This window comes from Trichomycterus rosablanca, chromosome 2 (genome assembly GCF_030014385.1).
Source record: "Trichomycterus rosablanca isolate fTriRos1 chromosome 2, fTriRos1.hap1, whole genome shotgun sequence".
NCBI lineage: Eukaryota > Metazoa > Chordata > Actinopteri > Siluriformes > Trichomycteridae > Trichomycterus > Trichomycterus rosablanca.
The window spans coordinates 58,103,041-58,116,387 of record NC_085989.1 but is presented as its reverse complement, the minus strand read 5'-3'; the positions used below and the strand labels follow the sequence as shown (position 1 = coordinate 58,116,387).

Here is a 13,347-nt window from a genome sequence, read left to right as displayed (position 1 = left end):
GGGGTTTTTGTATCTGCTGGTCCTGGATTTTGTAAAGTTGCTTTGAGACAATGTCTATTGTAAAAAGCGCTATATAAATAAAGTTGACTTGACTTGATAGGGTTTCTCTTTGGTGTGAATGCGCTGGTGTGTTTTGAGATGACTCTGATTATTAAAACTCTTTCCACAATCTGAACACTGATACGGTTTCTGTCCAGTGTGAATGCACTGGTGTTTTTTGAGTTCACACTGGGTACTGAAGCTCTTCCCACACTGTGAGCAGACGTTTCCTTCTTCCTGTGTGTGATTGAGAGCGGTGTTAATGCTGACGGTACCAGAGGACGTTTGCTGATTACTGGAGCTTCTGGTGGGCGTCAGATCCTCATGTTCAGTTTTAATCTTCACCAGCGCATCATATTTATCATGGTTGCAGCTCTTGATGTGATTGTGGAGGTGATTTTGGGTTGTAGAGGAATCGTCGTTCATTCCTGAAGCAGAAAATAATACGTTTGTAACATCAACATATCAACCCATAACGCTTGGAACTATATAACCGACTGGTACATAGTCGATGACATCAGTATTTTAAGTCGCTGCATCGTTTTTAAAACAATGTTTATAAATGATCGTTTTTAATTTCTACAACGTCTCCATTCATATAAGCGTTCGTATGATTCCCTCAGCACTACTCGCCATGTGCAGGACCTCAGTCGTATCTGCTCCGGTCACACATTTGTGGACAAACTGGAGCCTCTGATCATCTTTACTCATCAGAGACTCTCAGCCTTTCCTGGATGCTGCTTTTGTACCAAACCATGATCACAATCACCTGTTCACATCATCACATCATCATTTAGTGTTTTCACCTCATTACCCCGTCCCAACTTTTTTTGGAATGTGTTGCAGGCCTGAAATGCAGGAATGGATGTTTATTAATAAATGAAATTAAGTTGAGCAGATAAAAGATGAAATATCTCAGCTTTATCCTGTCTGACATCAAATAAAAGTCTGTGTTTTAATTTTATTTGCATTTTCCATCCTGAACGAACAACGGCTTATCCAGCAAGGTTATCCAACCACCTAATCTTACTTCACTGACCAAATCAAAGTCATCGTCATGTCTCCTTTACTCCATGCCATCATAGAACCCTTGCTTACTATCATAAATACCTCACTTAGCCTTTGATATGAACCCAAATGTTAAAAATGTGCAGTTAATAAATCCACATGTGCCGTCTAATTATAGGCAAATATCAAACCTCTCTTTTGTCTTCAGAATTCTAGAAGAAGCAGCGTCCCAACAATTATGTTCTTATCTGAACAGAAACGGTATTAATAAGATATTTTAATCAGGGTTTAGACCCACTTATAGTACTAACACTAAACAAATTATGGATGTTATTAATTGTTAATGGATCACATCATATTTATAAAACAATGGTTTAAATAATATATTTTATTAAAAAGTAGTAGCATTAATTACAATCATGTTCATTTATTATTAGCCTGTAACATTACTAGGGTAATACACTTAAAACATGCAAATCTGTAATCTGTAACCACAAAATATTATACATTTCTTAACATACAGTCAAGCCACAAGTATACAAGCGCTGGTGTATTACAGCGAGCACTGATAGGGCTTTCTCTTCGCTGTGAATGCGCTGGTGATTTTTAAGTTTACTCTGTTGATTAAAACTCTTCCCGCACTCTGAGCACTGATACGGCTTCACTCCGGTGTGAATGCGATGGTGTACTCTGAGATCACTCTGTCGATTAAAACTCTTCCCACACAGCGAGCACTGATAGGGCTTCTCTTCGCTGTGAATGCGCTGGTGATTTTTAAGTTTACTCTGTTGATTGAAACTCTTCCCGCACTCCGAGCACTGATACGGCTTCTCTCAGGTGTGAATGCGCTGGTGTATTTTCAGATCGCTCAATTGATTGAAGCTCTTCCCGCACTGTAAGCACTGATACGGCTTCTCTCCGGTGTGAATGCACTGGTGGATTTTGAGAACGCTCTGTCGATTGAAACTCTTTCCACATTCGGAGCAGACGAACGGTTTCTCCTTGGTGTGAATGCGTTGGTGTCTTTTGAGAACGCTCTGTCGGTTAAAACTCTTTCCACAATATGAGCACTCGTACGGTTTCTCTCCGGTGTGAATGCGCTGATGTCTATTAAGATTACTCTGATTATTAAAACTCTTCCCACACTGCACGCACTGATATGTTTTCTCTCCGGTGTGAATGCGCTGGTGTATTTTGAGGTGACTGTTGATTATAACTCTTCCCACACTGATACGATTTCTCTCCAGTGTGAATGCGCAAGTGTCTTTTGATAGTGCTCTGCTGATTAAAGCTCTTGCCACACAGTGAGCATTGGTATGATTTCTCTCCAGTGTGAATGCGCTGGTGTCTTTTAAGATCACTCTGTTGATTAAAGCTCTTTCCACACTGTGAGCACTTATAGGGTTTTTCTCCGGTGTGAATGCGCTGGTGTACTTTAAGATGACTCTGATTATTAAAACTCCTCCCACAGTGTGAGCACTGATACGGTCTCTCTCCAGTGTGAATGCGCTGGTGAGTTTTAAGATTACTCTGTTTGTTGAAACTCTTCCCGCACTCTGAGCAGTAATACGGTTTCTCTCCGGTGTGAATGCGCTGGTTTATTTTGAGATGACTCCGATTATTGAAGCTTTTTCCACAATGCAAGCAGTGATACGGTTTCTCTCCGGTGTGAATGCACTGGTGTTTTTTAAGATCTCTCTGTTTATTAAAACTCTTTTCACAGTGCGAGCACTGATGGGGCTTTTCTCTGGTGTGAATGCGCTGGTGTCCTTTGAGATTACTCTGATGATTAAAACTCCTCCCGCAGTGTGAGCACTGATACGGTTTCTCTCCGGTGTGAATGCGCTGGTGAGTTTTAAGTTTATTCTGTTCGTTGAAACTCTTCCCGCAGTCTGAGCACTGAAATGGTTTCTCTCCGGTGTGAATGCGCTGGTGTCTATTCAGGGCACTCTGGGAACTGAAGACCTTTCCACACATCGAGCAGACGTTACTTTCTTTCAGTCTGTGTCCGAGCAAGGACGTCTCCTGAGTACCGGAGCTTCTGGTGGGCGTCAGATCCTCATGTTCAGTCTTAATCTTCACCAGCGCATCATATTTATCATGGTTGCAGCTCTTGATGTGATTGTGGAAGTGATTTTGGGTTGTAGAGGAACGTGGACACGAGGAGCAGAAGAAATCCTTGTTCAGTTCTGAAGCAGAAAATAATAAAACACATTTATAACATTATAAATAATAAAATACATTTATAACATTATAAATAATAAAATACATTTATAACATTATAAATAATAAAATACATTTATAACATTATAAATAATAAAACACATTTCTAACATTATAAATAATAAAACACATTTCTAACATTATAAATAATAAAACACATTTCTAACATTATAAATAATAAAACACATTTCTAACATTATAAATAATAAAACACATTTCTAACATTATAAATAATAAAATACATTTCTAACATTATAAATAATAAAATACGTTTATAACATTATAAATAATAAAATACGTTTAAACATTATAAATAATAAAACACATTTCTAACATTATAAATAATAAAACACATTTATAACATTATAAATAATAAAATACATTTATAACATTATAAATAATAAAAAACATTTATAACATTATAAATAACAAAATACATTTATAACATTATAAATAATAAAAAACATTTATAACATTATAAATAACAAAATACATTTATAACATTATAAATAATAAAATACATTTATAACATTATAAATAATAAAATACATTTATAACATTATAAATAATAAAATACATTTATAACATTATAAATAATAAAATACATTTATAACATTATAAATAATAAAATACATTTATAACATTATAAATAATAAAATACATTTATAACATTATAAATAATAAAACACATTTATAACATTATAAATAATAAAACACATTTATAACATTATAAATAATAAAATACATTTATAACATTATAAATAATAAAATACATTTATAACATTATAAATAATAAAATACATTTATAACATTATAAATAATAAATTACATTTATAACATTATAAATAATAAAATACATTTATAACATTATAAATAATAAACTACATTTATAACATTATAAATAATAAAATACATTTATAACATCATAAATAATAAAATACATTTATAACATCATAAATAATAAAATACATTTATAACATTATAAATAATAAAATACATTTATAACATTATAAATAATAAAATACATTTATAACATTATAAATAATAAAATACATTTATAACATTATAAATAATAAAATACATTTATAACATTATAAATAATAAAATACATTTATAACATTATAAATAATAAAATACATTTATAACATTATAAATAATACAATACATTTATAACATTATAAATAATAAAATACATTTATAACATTATAAATAATAAAATACATTTATAACATTATAAATAATAAATTACATTTATAACATTATAAATAATCAAATACATTTATAACATTATAAACAATAAAATACATTTATAACATTATAAATAATAAAATACATTTATAACATTATAAATAATAAAATACATTTATTACATTATAAATAATAAAATACATTTATAACATTATAAATAATAAAATACATTTATAACATTATAAATAATAAAATACATTTATAACATTATAAATAATAAAATACATTTATTACATTATAAATAATAAAATACATTTATAACATTATAAATAATAAAATACATTTATAACATTATAAATAATAAAATAAATTTATAACATTATAAATAATAAAATACATTTATAACATTATAAATAATAAAATACATTTATAACATTATAAATAATAAATTACATTTATAACATTATAAATAATAAAATACATTTATAACATTATAAATAATAAATTACATTTATAACATTATAAATAATAAAATACATTTATAACATTATGAATAATAAAATACATTTATAACATTATAAATAATAAATTACATTTATAACATTATAAATAATAAAATACATTTATAACATTATAAATAGTAAAAAAAAAGGTTGTGCATTATTAAATCCACTCTGAAAGCATCCACCCCCAATACCAGCCCCCTCAAACCCCCATCTGGAAACAAAATAAAAGATGTTCAAGTCTAACCAAGTTCATCTTCAGGTTCTTCCTTCTTTACAGGCTTCATCAGGAAATCTCCACGCTGGAGGTCCACTGGGGTGAGGTGTTCCACCGGGAATACGGATCCTTCACCTGAAATGTCACCAATATGTGGAGAAGGTTGTAGGTTTGGTTTTCCAATTCCATTTACAGTATTAATCAGGAACAAACTAACCAAGGGCCATGCTCATCGTCCCAACAGCAGGAACCAGTTTTATCAGCTCCACTTATAGAAGCACTTTGTAGTTCTACAATTACTGACTGTAGTCCATCTGTTTCTCTACATACTTTGTTACCCCCTTTCACCCTGTTCTTCAATGGTCAGGACCACCACAGAGCAGGTATTATTTAGGTGTTGGATCATTCTCAGCACTGCAGTGACACTGACATGGTGGTGGTGTGTTAGTGTGTGTTGTGCTGGTATGAGTGGATCAGACACAGCAGCGCTGCTGGAGTTTTTAAATACCGTGTCCACTCACTGTCCACTCTATTAGACGCTCCTACCTAGTCGGTCCACCTCGTAGATGTAAAGTCAGAGACGATCGCTCATCTATCGCTGCTGTTTGAGTCGGTCATCTTCTAGACCGTTATCAGTGGTCACAGGACGCTGCCCACGGGGCGCTGTTGGCTGGATATTTTTGGTTGGTGGACGATTCTCAGTCCAGCAGTGACAGTGAGGTGTTTAGATCCACTCATACCAGCACAACACACACTAACACACCACCACCATGTCAGTGTCACTGCAGTGCTGAGAATCATCCACCACCTAAATAATACCTGCTCTGTGGTGGTCCTGTGGGGGTCCTGACCATTGAGGAACAGGGTGAAAGGAGCTAACAAAGTATGTAGAGAAACAGATGGACTACAGTCAGTAATTGTAGAACTACAAAGTGCTTCTATATGGTAAGTGGAGCTGATAAAACTGGACAGTGAGTGTAGAAACAAGGAGGTGGTTTTAATGGTATGGTAAACATTAAGATTAAAAAATGTCTTACCGAGGTCATCATCATCTTCAGGTTCTTCCTTCTTCACAAGCTTTAGGTGAAAACCTCCATGCTGTTGGTCCTCAGGGGAGAGGTGTTTCTCAGAGGTGACGTGTTCCACAGGGAGTATGGATTCTTGACCTGAAATTCCATCAATACGGGAAGAAGAAACTCAACAATCGGAGGGAACGTAAGGTTGTGGGTTTCATTACGTCATTTATCAGGGATGTTTTGTTAAAACAAACGCTTCAGATTTGTCCTCATCTATTCTACTTGAATTTGACGGTGTTAATAAAGCAATAAGCCACGAGAGACGGTGCGTTACTGCGATTTTATCACAGGGAAGGTTGTTTCCCGTCTTTCCCCGTGATAAAATCATAGCAGTAACGCACAGTGGCTTATTGCTTTTATAAAACGGCGGTCAACATAAAATACAATAAATACAACAATGTTTAATTCATAAATGTATTTATTGTGTATAAACTTACAATAAAGCATTCTTCCGCGACGCTAGGTAGTTCAATTAACAGTGTTGCCTGGCAACATGAGGGCGAAAATAACATTAACTTTTTCTTTTCAGTAATATGGAATGATGTGAGGTGTGAGTTTATCGGGGATTTTATAACGGCTTCGAATGCGGCTCAGCCAATCAGATTTTAGGACCAGAACTATCCGTTTTATAATAGTGATTTTGGAGTTTTTGAACATTCTTGAATCTTTCGATTCAGTGCACCACGTCTGGCCACCTCATGGTCCATCTCAGATGTCTCAGAGCCCAGAGAACTTTACTTTACTCTTTACTCCACACTAAAGTTTTTAATAGTTTTGTAAAGGTTTCTCTGTATTTCTTTGTGTGTTTGTCTTACGCTCTGAACTACCTCCAGACTCCTCGAACCGCTTAATGATATCATGCACTGTAAAGATTCTCTTCCCTTCTTTGCTCACCAGAGACTCTCAGCCTTCCCTGGATGCTGCTTTTGTACCAAACCATGATTACAATCACCTGTTCACATCACATCATTATTAAGTGTGCTCACCTCATTACTAACCCTAAATTGCCCCCGTCCCAACTTTTTTTGGAATGTGTTGCAGGCCTGAAATGCAGGAATGGATGTTTATTAATAAATGAAATGAAGTTGAGTGGATAAAAGATGAAATATCTCAGCTTCATCCTGTCTGACATCAAATAAACGTCAAAGTCAATGCTACTTTAAGAAAAATAATAACATCTTACTGAGTTCATCTGTATCTTCAGGTTCTTCCTTCTTCACAGGCTTCATCTGGGAACCTCCATCCTGTTGGTCCCCTGGGGTGACATGGTCTACAGTGATTATGGATCCTTCACCTGAAAATCCACCAATATTTAAAAAATAAATGTAGGACTGTGGGTTTGGTTTTTCAATCACAATTAATTCTAATTCAAACTAGAGTGTAGCAGGACAGTACAGGTTCTAATATCCACACTGTCTCATTATTTCCACTGATTAGTAGGGATGCACCTCGCCTTGTTGACATCACTGGCGCTATATGCCTGGTTGCCAAATTCGGGGGTTTTCAGTCAAATTGGGTATAAATCAAAATTGTTTTGCATAGTTTGTACCTACCTCAGAAATAAAAAGACATTTAGATAAATAAAAGATAATATCACATATATAGTATTTTATTTTTTTAAGAGAAATAATAATGAAAGGAAACTTTGTCATAATTTGTCTTCAATTTCAGTTTAAAAAAATAAGGAAAAAATCGTATCGTGAACCCAGTATCGTGAATCGCATCGCGGGTAGAGTGTATCATTACATCCCTATTGATAAGTAAATATATATACTAACCATACTGTACTGTACCTCACTGTACTGTACCATACTGTACTCTACTGTACCTCACTGTACTGTACCATACTGTTCCACAAGGTTCCATTCTGGGCCCAGTTCTATTTAATATTTATATTAATGAAATTGCTGCATCTATCTCAGACTGCAAAATACACCTTTATGCAGATGATACAATTTTATATTGCTCAGCTGATTCTATTCATGCTGCAGCAACAAAATTACAAAACTCTTTTAATGCTCTGCAGATTGCGTTGTATAAGCACAAACTAGTTTTAAATGCAAAGAAAACTAAGTTCATGCTGTTTTCCAGATCTTCTAATACTCATTGTTACACTGTAAATATTACTACCCTGGCAGGATCCAACATTGAAAGAGTCTCAGATTATAAATACCTTGGTATTTGGCTGGACGATAAACTCACTTTTAAAACGCACATAAACAAATTGATCAATAAATGTAGACAGAAGCTTGGTTATTTATATTGAAATAAATCATGTTTCCCTATGTACGCTAGGAAAAGAATTGTTGAAGCAACCTTACTTTCAGTGCTGGACTACGGGGACGTTATTTATAAATATGCCTCTCCCAGTTCCCTCAAATTATTGGACCCAGTGTACCATTCTGCACTGAGGTTTATCACTGGCGACCCTTATAAAACTCATCACTGTGAGCTATATGAAAAAGTTGGCTGGCCATCATTAGCAGCAAGAAGGGAAACACACTGGCTCATTTTTGTTTATAAAACACTCTCCGGCCATATGCCACAATATATCACTTCTCTGATGAACATAATTAGTAGTAATTATCAGACACGCTCTAGTGGTGGGATCAGCTGCCAGGTACCTAGAGTTTTTACAGAACTAGGAAAATCTGCTTTTAGTTACAGTGCAGCGGCGAGCTGGAATTCACTACAGGAAACACTAAAACTCAGCTCGCTGGTATCACTAAATCATTTTAAACTTTTCATTTCTAACCACCTTCAGACAGCCTGTAACTGTTTTACTAGATCTTAATTACTGTACTTTTTAGTTTTTGGCTTTAATTCTTTTTCTTTATATGTTAATTAGCTGCTTATTTACCTTTGTTGTTTGACTTAAGATAACTAAATTTTGACTTGGTTTTTATTTTTATTTCTTCATTTTTTGTGTATTGTAAATTCTCGGCTGCATTGAAAATGAGGGTCACCCTCAATGTATTTCCGAGTGAAAATAAAGGTTGATTGATTGATTGATACTGTACTGTACCGTACTGTACCATACTGTACTGTACCATACTGTACTGTACCACACTGTACTGTACCACACTGTACTGTACCATACTGTACTGTACCTCACTGTACTGTACCACACTGTACTGTACCATACTGTACTGTACCACACTGTACTGTACCACACTGTACTGTACAATACTGTACTGTACCATACTGTACTGTACAATACTGTACTGTACCATACTGTACTGTACCACACTGTAACTGTACCATACTGTACTGTACCATACTGTACTGTACCACACTGTACTGTACCACACTGTACTGTACAATACTGTACTGTACCATACTGTACTGTACCACACTGTAACTGTACCATACTGTACTGTACCACACTGTACTGTACCACACTGTACTGTACCACACTGTAACTGTACAATACTGTACCACACTGTAACTGTACCATACTGTACTGTACCACACTGTACTGTATCATACTGTACTGTACCATACTGTACTGTACCATACTGTACTGTACCACACTGTAACTGTACCATACTGTACTGTACCACACTGTACTGTACCATACTGTACTGTATCACACTGTACTGTACAATACTGTACTGTACCACACTGTACTGTACCATAATGTACCATACTGTACTGTACCACACTGTACTGTACAATACTGTACTGTACCACACTGTACTGTACCATACTGTACTGTACCATACTGTACTGTACCATACTGTACTGTACCACACTGTACTGTACCACACTGTACTGTACCACTCTGTTCTGTACCATACTGTACTGTACCACACTGTACTGTACCACACTATACTGTACCACACTGTACTGTACCATACTGTACTGTACCACACTATACTGTACCACACTGTACTGTACCATACTGTACAGTACTGTACCACACTGTACTGTACCATACTGTACTGTACCACACTGTCCTGTACCACACTGTACTGTACCACACTGTACCATACTGTACTGTACCACACTGTACTGTACCATACTGTACCACACTGTCCTGTACCATACTGTACCACACTGTCCTGTACCACACTGTCCTGTACCACACTGTACTGTACCACTCTGTTCTGTACCATACTGTACTGTACCATACTGTACTGTACCACACTGTACTGTACCATACTGTACTGTACCACACTGTCCTGTACCACACTGTACTGTACCACACTGTACCATACTGTCCTGTACCATACTGTACTGTACCATACTGTACCACACTGTACTGTACCATACTGTACTGTATCACATTGTACTGTACCACACTGTACTGTACCACACTGTACTGTACCATACTGTACTGTACCACACTATACTGTACCACACTGTACTGTACCATACTGTACAGTACTGTACCACACTGTACTGTACCATACTGTACTGTACCATACTGTACTGTACCACACTGTCCTGTACCACACTGTACTGTACCACACTGTACCATACTGTCCTGTACCATACTGTACCACACTGTACTGTACCACACTGTACTGTACCACACTGTCCTGTACCACACTGTCCTGTACCACTCTGTTCTGTACCATACTGTACTGTACCATACTGTACTGTATCACACTATACTGTACCACACTGTACTGTACCATACTGTACTGTATCACACTATACTGTACCACACTGTACTGTACCACACTGTACTGTACCACACTGTACTGTACCATACTGTACTGTACCATACTGTACTGTACCACACTATACTGTACCACACTGTACTGTACCATACTGTACAGTACTGTACCACACTGTACTGTACCATACTGTACTGTACCACACTGTCCTGTACCACACTGTACCATACTGTCCTGTACCATACTGTACTGTACCATACTGTACCACACTGTACTGTACCATACTGTACAGTACTGTACCACACTGTACTGTACCATACTGTACTGTACCACACTGTCCTGTACCACACTGTACTGTACCACACTGTACCATACTGTCCTGTACCATACTGTACTGTACCATACTGTACTGTACCACACTGTACTGTACCACACTGTACCACACTGTACTGTACCATACTGTACTGTACTACACTGTACTGTACTACACTGTACTGTACTGTACCATACTGTACTGTACCACACTATACTGTACCACACTGTACTGTACCATACTGTACCACACTGTACTGTACCATACTGTACAGTACTGTACCACACTGTACTATACTGTACCATACTGTACTGTACCACACTGTCCTGTACCACACTGTACCATACTGTCCTGTACCATACTGTACCACACTGTCCTGTACCATACTGTACCACACTGTACTGTACCACACTGTACTGTACCACTCTGTTCTGTACCATACTGTACTGTACCATACTGTACTGTACCACACTATACTGTACCACACTGTACTGTACCATACTGTACTGTACCATACTGTACTGTACCACACTATACTGTACCACACTGTACTGTACCATACTGTACAGTACTGTACCACACTGTACTGTACCATACTGTACTGTACTGTACCACACTGTCCTGTACCACACTGTACCATACTGTCCTGTACCATACTGTACTGTACCATACTGTACCACACTGTACTGTACCATACTGTACTGTACCACACTGTACTGTACCACACTGTACCACACTGTACTGTACTACACTGTACTGTACTGTACCATACTGTACTGTACCACACTGTACTGTACCACACTGTACTGTACCACACTGTACTATACTGTACTGTACCATACTGTACTGTACCACACTGTCCTGTACCACACTGTACCATACTGTCCTGTACCATACTGTACCACACTGTCCTGTACCACACTGTACTGTACCACACTGTCCTGTACCACACTGTACTGTACCACACTGTACTGTACCACACTGTACCATACTGTCCTGTACCATACTGTACCACACTGTCCTGTACCACACTGTCCTGTACCACACTGTACTGTACCACACTGTACCATACTGTACTGTACCACACTGTCCTGTACCACACTGTACCATACTGTCCTGTACCACACTGTCCTGTACCACACTGTACTGTACCACACTGTCTTGTACCACAGTGTCCTGTACCACACTGTCCTGTACCATACTGTACCACACTGTACTGTATCACACTGTACTGTACCATACTGTACTGTACCTCACTGTATTGTAACATACTGTACCATACTGTACTGTACCACACTCTCCTGTACCTCACTGTACTGTACCATACTGTACCACACTGTACTGTATCACACTGTACTGTACCATACTGTACTGTACCATACTGTACCACACTGTACTGTATCACACTGTACTGTACCACACTGTACTGTACCATACTGTACTGTACCACACTGTACTGTACCACACTGTACTGTACCATACTGTACTGTACCACACTGTACCTCACTGTACTGTATCACACTGTACTGTACCTCACTGTACTGTACCACACTGTACTGTATCACACTGTACTGTACCTCACTGTACTGTACCACACTGTACTGTACCATACTGTACCACACTGTACTGTATCACACTGTACTGTACCATACTGTACTGTACCTCACTGTACTGTAACATACTGTACCACACTGTACTGTACCTCACTGTACTGTACCATACTGTACTGTACCATACTGTCTGGTGGAAAAGTGGCATAATGCTCCATATTTACTTACAGAAGTAACCGCCATCTTCATCTTCCTCCTTTATCTGTTTCTCCTGGAATCCTTCATGTTGTAGATCCATGGTGGTGATGTGTCTCTCTTCTGCTGACTGCATTACTAAACATCTAATGGACAGACAGACAGACAGATGGATGGATGTACTTCATTACTTTATGTAGTTTCAGGTCGGGACCCTAAAAGAGATACTGGCTGATCAAGATATGTAATTTGTTTAACAAGGCAGCAAACACGAATTCCAAAATAGTTGGGACACTTTCTGACAATGCAATAAAACTGAAATCGGTCACTTTAATTTGCTCGAACGTTTATTTGATAGACAAAGAAACACAGGATGAATAAAGATGCTGAGTTGCTGAGATACATATCTA

The 13,347-nt window shown here is 36.8% G+C and overlaps 1 pseudogene; it reads right to left on the bottom strand.

The window, feature by feature from the left end:
• The window catches only part of LOC134302895 (uncharacterized), a 657,104-nt pseudogene that overhangs the window by 599,942 nt on the left and 43,815 nt on the right, over positions 1-13,347 (bottom strand).